The following is a 15,380-nucleotide window of genomic DNA, read 5'->3' on the forward strand; positions in this document are numbered from 1 at the left end:
ATCAAACAATAAAATTCGATTTGTATTTTGTTCCAAAAACAAGGTGGTCTGGGTGTTCCAGATTAAAATTAAGTTGGATTTATGTGTAAATACTAAAAATGTGGGAAAGCTACTGAAAAAAATCTTAAAATTTTCCATGCACTAACTTTTTTTTAAATCAAGTTTTGGTTGACTAAATGTCTGGGTATTTTAGTCAAAAGAAAATAAAATTTTAGTCTAGTTTTAGTCATAACCATCATTTTAGTCTTTTCTAACTCATTAGTATAATTCTGATTAGGATTTGTCAGTCTGCTCTAATCAAAATAAGAGATATTTATCAATCATTCTTCTCATATAGATAAAATATTTTGTAAAATTTGAATGTTAACTTTGTTCTTATAATCTTATATCCACATTGCTTGCCATCAGATATAATAAGGTACATTCTGAAATGGGACCAAATATCTAAGCGCCTCTTTCTCCCTGGCATGTTGTGTTCATCACCAGAACAGTGATGTTTTTCTCCCGCACCAGGCGTCGCCCCAGTCGGCCAGCATTCAAAGCACAGGAAGGAAAAAACTACCGCTGAATATACACACTGTTCAAGTGAAAATTTAGTGGGAGAAAATATGCCCTGTAATATTTTGTCTCCCCATTATACTGACAAAAATAAAGAGATTTTATTAACGTTTTTATTTTATGAATTGAAACCAACCAACCAATTGAAAAAAGATAGTCACAGTCGGTGTTTAAGTACATTGTTGCTGTCTCGTTTTAGTCAGGGAACAGTAATGTTATATATATTTTGTTTAGTTTCGTCTGACAAAAGTAACACTAATACAGATGTCACTTACAATTGGCTACATTATGTGCATTTACAATGAACAACTAAATTCTGTTTGACAGTGTCCCAGTATGGATTTCTGCATTTGTCTTTCTGATCTTATCACGGAAGGCTGAAAAGTCACTGCACTGAACTGATTTAATGAATCAGACATTATATATGTTATCGGGTGTTCAAACTGCCAGACATTTCTATGCTCTGTGCTGTAATGGTGAATGTGTGGGTGCAGTGTATGTTTGCATGTCCTTTATTGCCTGTGTCTCTGTGTGGGTGCTTTCTGCCTTGTATAGCTGTTGACCGTGTGGGTGGATGGATATGTGATGTGTATCAGTAGTGACTATCTGTGCAGAGAGGTCTTCCTCTGAAAGGCTTGCTAGCAAGGGAGGAAGCACAGGACTGGGAATACCTTTTGTCCAAGATCAATAAACAGCTTAACCACGTATTTCACAGCATGCTCCTGTGGGAGTCTCAGCCCCTGTGCTCATTTGGCAAACCGCCACTGCAGGAACCAGGTTCATTTTAAAATCCCCCCAACTTCCTCTTAAGTAGCAGGGCTGATATACAGCAGTGAGATATCCATTCATTTGTAGGGTCACTTATATCATTATTGTCATTGTGGTGCTTGGGAAGGGTGAAGCAGTCGCTCCAAAGTAAATGGATTTTATGGGCTTGAGGAAATTGAATGGATATATTCAGTGAAATGTTTGTGACAGGAGGGAATATCAGGCCAAATCAGGCTAAAATTTCCTTCGGGGCTCCGCTGTGTTTGGACTTGCAGTGCCAAGCGGAGTTTAATGTTTTATGACAAACATGAATATATTTTACATGTAATGGAGTCAAGCACAAAAGTATTTTGTGTGTTATGTCTCTATGACATCTACTTCTGCTAATCCAGCAGCACAAGTCAGAGCTGAAGCAGACGGATCAGCAAGCCGCCGCCCCCCCCCCCCCCAAAAAAAAAACAAACAAACATAACACATTAGCTTTTCAGGTTATAATTTGGATGCACAAATTAGACCCAAGAGCTGACAGGTGCTCTTAATGCACTGCTAATGGCAAAGCGAGTGCCAGTTTGCAATTTTCTCCCGCCAACTGATGACTGGGGTTCCTCTCCCCGGCTGAGTGTCCTCGGGTATTTCAAATGAGGAATTTTTTTCAGAGATACTTATAAACAAACTTGCGGAGGAGTAGGAGAACTAAGCTTCTGTCATGATACACGTTGGAATCCTCCATGTCTAAATGCACCTTTAATGAGTTCTGGTCCTCTTTCTCGCCTTGACAGCCCACCAATAATCAGGTTATTTCAAACTGATCCCCAAACCCCAGCATGCTGCAAATTAAAGACCTTTTCTTTTCACCTGCCTGCTATATTCGGCTGACTGTCAAATACAACTCATAGGCTAGCTGAGGATGTCTAAGTTTTTTAAAACATAAAAATCAAAACAATCAGGGTGTTATAGAACTGTTTTTAATAATGCCCCAGTATGGAGTGTCTTTCAAGAGAATTCCCAGAAAGATTCAATAAGTGTGTAATAATCATGATGAATGGCATGTTAATTGTGTTTGACTTGATTTGGCCACCCTCAGGAGGAGGCAAACTGAAGTGTGAGTGTAGACAATGACAGAGGACTGAAAGAAAGAAATAGATGAAGAGAAAATATGAAGAGTATTTGAGTACTCCTGGAAATACAAAATTATTTCTTTATTCCTAATCCATAACTGACCAGCTTGCCCAATTAGGTGATTTAAAGGAAGGACCTCTCGACCCTGAAGACAGTTCATAATCACGGCAAAATCACTAATAGTGTGGGTGTGAAGCAAAGCGGATAGATAACAAGCTCTGATTCCTCTCCCATTACAGCTGGCCTGATTCCCAGCAGTTGCCCAACTGCACAGGCTGCTTCACAGGCTTCAGAGGCCGAGGGTGACTTTGAAAGAGTGCTCAACAAAGCCTTTGCCTTTACATGCAGGGGAGCGCGCCTTCGGTTGTGCACCAAAAGTGCAATTTATAATCTATCTGACAACTTCCCCCCAGCTGGTGCAAAAAAGCATCACTCACAGTGGCCGCGGTTTGCATATTGCGAGTCAAAAGCGTTTAATGGTGAGATGTAACTTCCCTCTCTTCCCATTGATCATGTGGCAGGCTGCGACTCCCATGAGCTGTGCGCATTAAGGCCAGTGACAAGCGGAAAACATTACAAATGAGCTTTAGCAAATTTGCAAGGCAGTGTCACCTCTTTGATGTATAGATAAGTGGATGCCGGCTTCTTTCTCTCTTTCCGTTAGTCCGCTTCACTCTCTCCAGTTAGTTCTCCCTTTTTCCATCTATCTCCACCTCTCTGTCTGCCACCCTTCTTCGTCTTCTTCTTCTTCTCCTCTCCCACTTTTGGATTGAACAAAACCGATGCCTGTGAAAAGTCCCTGTGATGAACACGTCGTCTCTCTGATGAGGCTGATTGTGTGCGTGTCATAAATCATGCCCTCGAGAGCGAGGCGGTGGGGGGAAATTGTACTATGATAAATATTGAGAGGTGGAATGAGCAATAGTTTTGTCACAATGCGGAGGCACTCACATCCCCCTCGCCATGAAATGTGGCTTTGTGATTGGGCCTGGGCAGGGGCTGAGCAGAAAGCTGTAATTCAGGCAGCTACAGCAGAGGATGCTTTTTGAAGACATGAATCCGGGATAAAAATGCAAGTGATAAATTGTTATCCAAGCTGCGGATCTTCTCCTTTTTTCACTGCTCTGCCAGACTTGGAAGACATGTAATTGAGAGAGAACATGCAAAGAAAGCTAATGATTTCCCTCCCACTTTACATTACTTTCCCTGAGGCTCTTGTCTGCTGAGACCTGCTCATACATCTTTTACTAAGTACAGCTCAGTGTCTACTGACCCCCTTCACACATTACGAGGCAGGGAGATTTAAAATGTTCACTTTTTCCTGACAAAAATAGAAGTCAGTATCTCCCCTGCTGATGATCTCATACTGTCTGGGACCTTTTTGCGGTGTATGAGTTTAGTGTTGTGAATGCCTTGGGGGTATTTTTCCTCAGATAAAAGTATACTTACAGTCGGTGAAAGGACAAAACATTAATGTAAAAATAACTGCAGTGAGTAAAATGTGAGGCACAAGAGTTCATGTACATCAGATGTCTGTTTCTGAAAAATAGGATTCTAAAAAGTTACATAACAACAACCATTTTCCATATATTCAAAGAAGTTACTGAATACTTAAAGATGGGCTTGGATATTCCATTTCACATAAACAGCTAATTTATTCAACATTTATGTAGCGGACAGATTTTGGACATGGCCATATTTTCAAGTCAACTGTGACTCAAATTCAGAAAAATAGAGGTCAATCACACAAACAGAACTGAGCAGAGAAATAGGCCATGATGATGCAGAGTCATGTTTCTTTTTATATCTATGAAACCTAGTTGTTCATGGGTTGAGGAATTTCATGAAATGTGTGAGTTAACACTCTGATCTATTCTGACATTGTGTGTATGCAGGACTCGAATGATGCTCAGTGGATGTTTTCTAGATTTGAATCATCTGCATAAAAAAGCTCTTGAGATGAAGTGTGGCTTTGCAAGACCGAACAAAGAGCCTGTGGGTATACACAAGTTAAAGATACGCACTGTGATTTTGTGGCCATAAATCCTCAAATATCCTCCCAGCTCACTGCTGATGTTTGGACACTCAAGATTATATACATATACACATTATATATGTGTGTGTGTGATAGATGTGCACTTGGAGGCAGACAGATACAGGTACAAGTAGGCAGACAGGCAGGATCCAGTACAGGTATAGACAGCAGGATACAGGGTAACAGAGGCTTGAAAGCAGGCCATCAGCAACATCTGGCAGTGGAACAAAGGCTCTGGGCCGATATATACAGAGACAGGCTGATGAGGGAATGAGGTGCAGGTATGGGGATAAGCGGGGAAGCTCAGGTAAGGGGAATGAAATGATTGCTGGGCAAGTTGGAGTGGCAGGATCTGTAATGGAAGGAGAAAATCCTTGACAATCACAAGGTAGTCCCGCCCTAAAGCATATCCTGCTTTATTGTCTATTTTCCTCTAAATGGGAGCATCATTTACTAAATGAACATCAGGCTGTATTGAAGAAGACTTGAAACTAACGATTGAGACTATAAACTCATTGGGAAAGTGTTTACTGAGGTAATAAATCAGGTGAGATGTAGCGTCATTTTACCATTATTTCTAATGGAACCAGACTTCTTTTTGCATCCACAGGAGTCGCCCCCTGCTGGCCGTTGCAGGTTTAATGCACTTCCATATTGGCTTCACTCAGAAGAGCTGGAGGTTGCTGCTTGGTGAGAACTAAACTTTCATTTCACTTTCATTGACCAGTACTTTGACTTTTTGGCTACATACTGCAAAATTAATTAAGCTGAGTGAAAGTTAAACAAGGAAAACTATCCTTACATGCCACTTATTCACAACTCTGTCTCCTTTCCTCTCTCTCATACACTCGTTCTCTCCCTGCCCCAAACAGCTGACAATGGGCATTCACACCTAGTGTTCCAATCAGGTTTCATTACAAATCAGCTCAGCCAATCATGAAATCACCTTCACATCTGTCCTCTACTGACATCTGTCATTTCAGTCATCCACCCTATTCATCTTCTGCTCATAAGATCCAGGCACAGTTCAGCTCAGCAGAAGCCTTCCCCACCTCTGTAGCTCCACGCCGTTTTAAAATACCTCGGGTTGGTCGGTCTGCATTGTCCACCCGTAGACTTAATCGTTGGCTCATTCTTATTTGTAAGACTTTTCCCCCCCTACCTATCGCTAAATTACTTTTCACATTCTCATTCAACGTATCACATGTCAATAAATTATTGTTGGTCACTCAATCAAGTCTTGCAGTCTGATTGAAGTTACACTGCCATCAACCTCAGCTGTACTTTGTGTTTGGTGAGGATTAACACGCTTGTACGCTAAATCAAGATGGTGTCCACGGTAAACAATACACTGCACCTGCTAAATATCAGCATTTTAGCATTGTATTTGTGTTTTACCTGGCTACAAGAAAGTGCAAGTTGAAATTAGTCTTGTTCTAATTCCATTCTATTCTTGATTTAATAAAAACAGCTATAATTTTGTCCCTGTTTTTATTTGGGTGATTGGTCAGTCTGATTATCAGGATAACGTTTTGTCAAACAAGCCTGTGTCAATCTCATCCACACTTGCCATTCTTGGGACATTTTTCTCGCAAAAAAATGATGATGTCCCCATTCTTAATTCTGCCTGCACTGGACCACCCCACCCCACAAAAGTGCAATAAACATTTGGAAGAACTGGGCAGCGATTCAGAGATCTGGAGCCAGGCTGAAAAAAATGTTGCATTCAGCTGTGCTGGTCACATGGTTGCAGGGTGATGTTAAAATGCTGATGAACTACATACTCTCACACACACACTTGTCACTTTTTACTGCAGAGGAATAAAAACATAAACAAATCCCTCCTGTATTCAGAGCATTCAGAGTTCTGTCTTTTCTGTTCCATAACATTATTGATGTACAAGAACAGATTCTTGGATTTCGATTTGTGAATCGATTTAGAATCGTGGGAGATAAGAATTGTGATTCTTAAATGTCCAGAAGAATCCAGTTCTTCAGGTCATCTCAAGGCCCATAAGCAGCTGCCATAGTCTTGTATTCATTTTGTGTATTTACTTTAAACATTTCAGTTTCAGATTCCCTACAAAGACTCGTCCTAGTCGTCCTTAACTAACTAAAGTTATTGTGCTTCGTTGCACACAGAATGCTTCTGTTGCTCTCGCTATGGATTAATATACTCATAAAATGTTTAAAAGTAAGTTAATTACATTGATGTAAAATTTTAATGCCATCAAATGTTAAGAGGCCGCATTCACAATTTCCCTTGAGATTAAAAGTGGCATGTTTATGAACTGCTGTGCCTGTATCCTTTAATTCAAGTGCTTTGTTTCAACAGATGTGCATCATTCACCTCCACATAGCAGCTTGTTATGTCTGGTCTAACTCATTCTTACACGAGCTCATAAATGTCTGCTTGTTCATTCACACGCACAGAATGCCCACTCTCCGCGCATCAGTACACAGATGCAAACACACCCACTGAGCAGTCGGTTAACATATGAATATCCACACAGGTGTTCACAAGCATGTCTTTTCATCAATAATTAAATGCATGTGAGTGTCTGATCTTTGGTATTTACGCTTGCATGCTGCCTGCGTCGTAAAGCTGCTCAAGTGAGTGCAAAACACAATCCCACTGTAAATATTAACCATATTTAACAGGACACAAAGCAATCACACTGAGACTGAATTAGACTATAATGACCAGCAAGACAAATGAGGACATCACAAGAATACTTCTAATAAAGACTTAACGACCTGTTTTGACTGTAACAAGCATATTTTCTCAACAGGAATGGCTTGGTCTGCGTGCTCAGGAGAACAGATAGCCGGACAATTCCTCCCAGCGACTGTACCGCATCTTCTGAGCACAGCACTTACGCTGGTTTCTTACTTAGCACCGAAGCAATCATACAGCTAGACGCGCTGGATTTGACCTGACAAAGGAGTCTTATTACCCTTCCATAATTGGAAACGCCTCGCAAGGAGGGGGCGCAACATCATGATTCCATTTACAATATTTACAACTCAATAAACATTTCGTTTCATCCTCTGTCCTTCATGCCTGTGAATTCCAGATAACACAGAGGTTAAAGAGAACACTAAATATAAATTGGCTCAAAGCAAAGCATATGGAAGTGAGGACTGAAGGATCCCCTTGAGATTGCCACTGCTTTACCTTCAAATTACTGCCAAATGATATTGGGTGAGAGGCTTGAATTAGCACTGAAATCAGGCGTGGGATACAATCAGGCTTATGAGGTTACTGGAACTCCTATGGACTTGTTGCAATGTCTGTGGACTGCTGACTGACTCAGAAATTAGTTGAACATGGGCCATGTGCTTAATGCATGTTATCCTACACGGACTGATGCCTCTTACTCCTCTTTGATACCGCTCAAGCATGTTGTACTGTGGGGCTGTGGGAGTTTCCCAACGGGAAAATCCAACTTGAAACACCTGAATGCTGTTAAGCAGACAGCTACAACTGCTGCATTTGGGATTTCTGGTCTCCAATTTGTTGGTGGATTGGTTGTTTTCTTGCTAACATGAAACTGGAGAGTCATGTCAAGATGCAGTTACGTTAGGAAAAAGTATTCAGCCCCTTTACTTTAAGGTTCAGTGTATACATTTTAGGAGGATCTATAGACAGAAATGATTTCAGTGATGTATAAAGACCTTACATAATGAACCGTTATGTTTTTATTACTTTAGAATGAGCCATTTCTATCTACTTACACGGGGGGTCCTCTTAAATGGCGCTGCCATGTTTCTACAGTAGCCCGAACGGACATACAGCACTAAAGAGCGTGTTTCGTCACTATGTTGAATACGTACAAAGAAGAACAACAAAAGTAACGTTAGTAGTTATCAGAATCAGCTTTATTGCCAGGTATGTGTACACATACGAGGAATTTGACTCTGGATTGTACAATCCTCACGATGTGCTTACTTATACAATAATACAAAATGGAGGCTCACATGCATTATTTACCACAAGAGCTGACAGAGTTTGTCGGCCACCATAGAATCTCCTGCGCACTTGGAAAGTGAGGGGTGAGCTGTGCATTCATGTGGTATCAGAATAATCAGAATCTTTTTTTACTCCTTAAATCTTTATTGCTAAAAGAGAAATAAAGCATGCATGGAACATAAAGAAGTATACAGAACTTTTATTCGTGCAAAATCACGTATTGCACATACATATTTTGCATGTAAAATGTAATTTGTAATATGGTTATTATGGATAGCTTGCTGTCCATGTAGAGTGAACTAGATGTTGTTGTCTGCGTGTTGTTTACATGCTCTGATAATGCTAATCCAACACATCTTTGTAGTAGCGTCCATGTTGATTCCACATTCTGACTTAAGAGTGTATGAACACACAGAAGTCCAGTGAAGAACAACTTCACAACTCGGGAAATGGAACCATATGAGGAGCACATGAGTACACTGTGAGCCACTGGTTGCAATTCGCAACCCTCACCACTAGATGCCACTAAAATTTACACACTGAACCTTTAAAACTGTATGAATTTTATTTTATTTTATTTGGTCAAATTACGAGCTGTGAAGTAAAAGGGGTCTCTCTACTGTCGAACCCACACAGAATTATTTGCAGAATTATTATTATTTTCTGGCCTGCAATGTTGTTTGGATGAACTCTCAGCAACCTCTTTAAGTTTTTAGTGAAAATGAGCTTATAAACCAACTGTATGCAAACTAACAAGCACCAAGCAGCAGACAGACAGGTGACAAGAAACACGACTCAAAATTAATGCTAATGTTGCTCCATATGTTTTGCATTCATAGGCATCTGTTTTCTAGCACATTCACTGTTACAACTTTACATGGTGATACTCTGTCAAATGTTGTGTTTTCAGTGTGATGTTACACTTTAATAAAATTGTACTCAAGCAGAGAACTTGAGAATGATACATCTAGTTCACTCTGCTTTATTAGTACTACAATATGTTGCATTAAGTATTATTTGCATTAGTACAAAAATATTACAGAAAAAACTACCAATTTGTCCATCTCTTTTTATAAACCCAATATGGTGCATCTCAGTGGTCAGACTGATGACAATCCATTTTCTCTGCTGTCACCTTAAATTGTCATTTACTGCTTCGTATAAGGTTTTATATAACATTTATTTATGCATCACTGATTGGCAATTACTTTGCGTCTGTTCTGTTTTGTTTGTTCATGTGTGCTTGTTTAGAATTGTCACATATGCCAGTGCATGTACGCCAACTCCCTTCTGATGCAGTTAATATTATCAGCCCCTGTGATGTTCTTACACCATCTGCGCATTTCATACATGATATTCTAATTTTATATATTTGCACAAATAAGGAATCACGATCACTGCAACATAATTTTCTCTCTCCCAGCTCTTACAAAGGACAAATCAGTACTTCTCAATGACATACTACATAAATACAGAGGAATATATATGAAGGTCAAAAGATCTGATGAGAGTTTGACTTCACTGGCATACAGCATACTGTAGATGAATTCTGAAAAACACTAAATGTACTATGGTGATTGAAATGCTTTAATACTTTAACCATCTGCTTTTGAAGCTGTGCCAGAGAAGCACACACACACACACACACACACACACACACACACACACACACACACACACACACACACACACACACTCTTCCTTGGTTGTAATCCTGTGTCTACATCCTGTGAACTCCTGGTGAGGCCTTCGAGATGTGCTAACAGTCCTGCTGCTTCGATCTACAGTATATTAGCCTTGATGAGGATGCAGCAGTATATAGAAATGAGGGGCTTCTGCTGTGGAGGTTGTACACCACATTAGCATCTGCTGGGCCATACGATAGGAGATAAATCTGCAACAGCCGTGATGCATCTTCATTAAAGTTACCACTTACTACCTCTCACCTGAACTGCCAAACTGTCCCTGTAGCCAGATGCTGTGTTTAAGCTTTGTTTTGTTGTTTTTTTTTTTTAGGAAAGAAAAAGGTCTGACATGGACGAGCGAGAAAGGCTCCATTTGGGAGAGTGTTTCATGCCACTGCCAGGTAAATTTAGACATCAATCTTGGTTAAACAATTACATGCTAAGATGGTAATTTACAGAGAGCTTAATGGCAGCAGTGAACAACTCGAGAATGGGCTCCCTATCCTGCAGCTGTGACGCATTAGTAACCAGTTTGGACAATTCTTCCTCAATATTACTCTGTCAAACTAAATTAGTATATTGTGGTCTCTTTGGGTGGAAGATCGTTCGTTGGACAGCTGGGAGGAGAACAAAATGGACTTTTCTGAAAACAGCTTTTAAATGAAGGGTTTCCATTAGAGAAACTGAACAAGGTGTGACAACTTTTAAAGGAAAATATTTATATAATATATCAGAGTCGTTGTCAGAGCTGATGTAATCACAGTGGTGAGGTTTATTTTTTACCATTTTTATGGACAACCTGTGCCCTTTCAGTGACCTGACAATCTCTGTAACCATCCAGCCTCCCATTCACCTACCTACTGGCTGTGTCATGAGGGCTTTTGTGTGTGAGGATACAACATATCTGATAAAAAGAAAGCCTCAGACTTCATTACATACATTAAAGAAGCTGAGATCACCTGGTGAGGTTGGCAGGGAGTATGACTGATCGAGAAATATCCCCCGTTGTCAGAAGATTTTCTTCAGAGGGACCCATCTTTCTGAAGAACACCCCGGTCTCCCTCTGATCACTCTCTGCATCTCGCAATTGACATTTTGTCTACGCGTGGAATGATTAATGGACCTTGGCATTCATTTCATGTGAGCAGGGAAGGTCACTGGTATCTGTTGCTGGATTAACTCTAACCTTAGCAAAACATAAACGGGGTGACATTCTCAGAAAAAGACAGCCATAGATCCTGGACTCCAATCTGTGCTTATGTTTTCAACTGAGGAGTTCAAAATACAATGACTTAAAGACGGATGGATACCAAAACAGAGTTAGGAGGAGAGTAAACATCAAACTTGCATTCCTCAGGTAGCCAGAAATGTGACAATTATGTTAATATGTTATAGCCATATTGATTGTATTAATATTTGCCATCTAGCCTCCTCTGATTGACCACAAACACACTAATTGTAAAACTTTGCTTATGCTTTGCTTGTGATTTGCGCAAAAGCTGTTGGGCCGATCTCTGAGAAAAGTTATGGTAATTTGATCCTGATCAAGCTTTATGATTTGTTGTTTATTTTCTGTGTATGTGCTGGCAACAGTGTGGGAGGAGTAAAGCACTGTAAATCAAATGGAAGACTATAAAAAAAAGAGAAATAATAGTATATCTAATAGTATCAGGATGAGTATCTAAAGACCTTTCCTACGGCAGATACTTGACGTAAGTTGTAACTATTAACAATAACTGTGGCTGTTCTTTTAGGTGTACCACATCTACCGCCCTGGCTTACTTGCATGGCTTACTGAGACACATTAGAAGAATGCTGGCATGGTTCATGGTTATTAGTTACACCCAGACTTTTCCTGCTAGGAGTTATGTTCCTTGCCACTTGACTGAGAAGGAACACCAGAAACCAGCTTAAGAACAGGGAATTTAGTGAGTTCGATGTGTAAGTGTTTGGTTGGGTGTGGGGGTGTCAAGGCGTTATTTTCAGCTTCCTTTCCTCTTGGCATGGAGATGCTCTTGAACTCTAATCGTCTACACATATCACAGCAGTGAGGGAGAGGTGTTTGCCATGTCTATGTACTTCACACGCAGTTCAGCATATCACTAACGCATGTGAGATATGATTTCACAAATCAATGATCTTTACCACACACATTACACCCCAGTGTACGAGACTGAGCTGATGTACGACCGATGTGAACAAGGTCACACACACCCACAGACTTGCTCAAACACACTTCAAATCCATCAAATTAAATTCGATAAAAGGGTTTGCAATTTAGCAGTATTCTCAAATGAGGATCTGACACACCAGGAAAAAGGGCAAGTACAGTTCAAGTTCAACCCCAAAGGCTCATCTTTCATCCCATGGCAGCAAGGGACACATTTGTACGCCACTGCAACAATGATCTGTCAGTGTTAATGAGTGATGAGTGGTGATTTATTTTTACTGCAGTGCTGCGTTTAACAAATCACATAATCCAGTCCTATAATATTCTCCATTATGACAAGGATACTTATATCAGTATTTATGAGTGGCAGAAACACACTGGTAACCAAATTACTAATTGGTCGCTGGAGGGTTGATGATTTCTAAGAATTTACAGAATCACTTTTTAGAAAGAACATTTATTCTTATTATATTGTACATGTTTGCGACTGACTGTGGGTTTTGACTGAAATTATTACCAAAGTGAATGCATTTCTCTAAAAATCACAAACCGAACACGTCAGATGCAGCATTTTTAAATAATGACTATTGAGAATGAATGCAACTTAGTGACTCCACAATGGATCTTTTTCTCAGTCAGTACATTTAGTAGCACCAACTAGGTTAGAGAAGAGAAAAGAGAACACCTACTGTGAAAGTCAAGAGGCATAAATATAAAATGGAAATGAACAATTAAAATATGTAAAACCTACACAATTCTGCAATGAGGGGCTGTACTTTGTTTAAAATGAAGAGGATGGAATGTGCAAATGTTCACAGTCTTAAGAAAAAATAATATATGCAATATGCACATATAGAGGTATGCAAAAAAATTGTGTTTATGTAACACGTCAAAACTTCTTCTGTGTTAAAAGTATGCTACACGAAAGTGCTACAGTTTGACAAGGTGCATCTAGGAACAATAGTGAATGCAGTTTTTGGGTCTGCACACTTTAAAAGAACACTGCTTATGAAATTGAATGTTTCAGAGGACTGAAAACCTGCATGAGGAATCTGCTACTCCCTCCTCCCAATGAAGTCAGCTTGGGGTTCAGGCACATTTTACATGTGCATTATGTGGTTTTGAGTTCAGGCCTAAAAGCAAACTATCTGTGGCGCATAAGGGATTAATAGACCAATTGCATTTGTGATGTTACAGTAGTGTGAAGACACTTTGAATGCATAGTTAAGAGGGCTGTAAATGGACTAAATAAAGCATAAACTTTTGGTTGCAGATAATCACACATTTTGAGTTTAGCGTTACATGCAAGGCTGGGATACTAGCATGTGCTAGAGGCAATAGCAATTACCATTAGCGTTTCATGGGCTGACGTTACTAATACATCAGACCAGCACATATGGGCACTCTTTGCTGGATAGAAAACCATGTCCTATAGGTGTCAATACAATTTGACATGTGTTTATGGTGCAGTTTAGAGTGTATATGTATTCACTAAACCATTGTTTTATTGACATGTCTTTTTTTTGCACTTTGTACAAAAAACATTTTTGAGGTTAGGTGCAGTGTACACATGTAGGTAAATGATTTCTCTCTCTGTGTACTCAGTGTTTTAAGTAGAGGTTTATTGCAGAAGTGTAAGTTGAGTACGGCAATAGCAGTAGCAGAGCTGATGTATGTTGAAGTAGCTCCAGACGATGTTGTACTGTAAATATTTTCCAGAGATTAGCAGTTTTTTGCACTCTCTAGAGATGAAACCCCTTTAGGTACATTGTTCTTGATTTATGAACGAGAGCCTAACAGAGAAGTTTAGAGTTATCAACTGTTCTGTTGTTAGTATAAACAGATAAAAACAAAAAACATGTATTCTAAAAAATAATTAGTTTGCTAAAGCAACTAGAAAGAAACATCTGTCCAGCTTTTTAGAAATTTATTTTTTGGTTACATCATATCCATTTAGTTTTGTTGGAGGCTGTGATATTTGCTGAAGCCCCAAGAAGAACTGGTGACAGGCTACAGGGACAGTTTTGCTATGGGAGTGGGCATAGCCCTGACATTTATAGCAGATGCAGTCAGCTCCATACTCCCCAGTCCATGCACCATGGGGCACAGTGACATCTCTATCTTGGACGACAGTCATTTCCACCATAGCTACATGCATATTGTGAAGTTAGTGATTGAGGGGTTAGTAAAATAAAATAAAAAATAATTTCAAGAAGAAGATTTCTTTTATCCAGCTAATATACGCAAGAGAGGGAGACAGAATGGATGAATGAGCAGTGCAGTTTTACTATTCCTGGAAAAACTTAATCTATTCACCTTTATCATGTTTTCATTTTAAACGAATGTCTAGAAAATGCCATGCAGGAAACCAGACAATAACAGTCTTCTATCTGCATAATTATGAGGATATGAAGACTGAATTTAAACAGCCAACAAGACTTAACACAGACTCTGCATTTATTATAAAGACACCTGTATTAGGTGAATAACAGTGAATTTATACACTGCTCAAAAAAATAAAAGGGAACACTTAAACAGCACAATGTAACTCCAAGTCAATCACACTCCTGTGAAATCAAACTGTCCACTTAGGAAGCAACACTGATTGACAATCAATTTCACATGCTGTTGTGCAAATGGAATAGACAACAGGTGGAAATTATAGGCAATTAGCAAGACACCCCCAATAAAGGAGTGGTTCTGCAGGTGGTGACCACAGACCACTTCTCAGTTCCTATGCTTCCTGGCTGATGCTTTGGTCACTATTGAACGCTGGCGGTACTTTCACTCTAGTGGTAGCATGAGACGGAGTCTACAACCCACACAAGTGGCTCAGGTAGTGCAGCTCATCCAGGATGGCACATCAATGCAAGCTGTGGCAAGAAGGTTTGCTGTGTCTGTCAGTGTAGTGTCCAGAGCATGGAGGAGCTACCAGGAGACAGGCCAGTACATCAGGAGACGTGGAGGAGGCCGTAGGAGGGCAACATCCCAGCAGCAGGACCGCTACCTCCGCCTTTGTGCAAGGAGGAGCAGGAGGAGCACTGCCAGAGCCCTGCAAAATGACCTCCAGCG

The sequence above is a fragment of the Micropterus dolomieu genome, linkage group LG01 (genome assembly GCF_021292245.1).
Source record: "Micropterus dolomieu isolate WLL.071019.BEF.003 ecotype Adirondacks linkage group LG01, ASM2129224v1, whole genome shotgun sequence".
NCBI lineage: Eukaryota > Metazoa > Chordata > Actinopteri > Centrarchiformes > Centrarchidae > Micropterus > Micropterus dolomieu.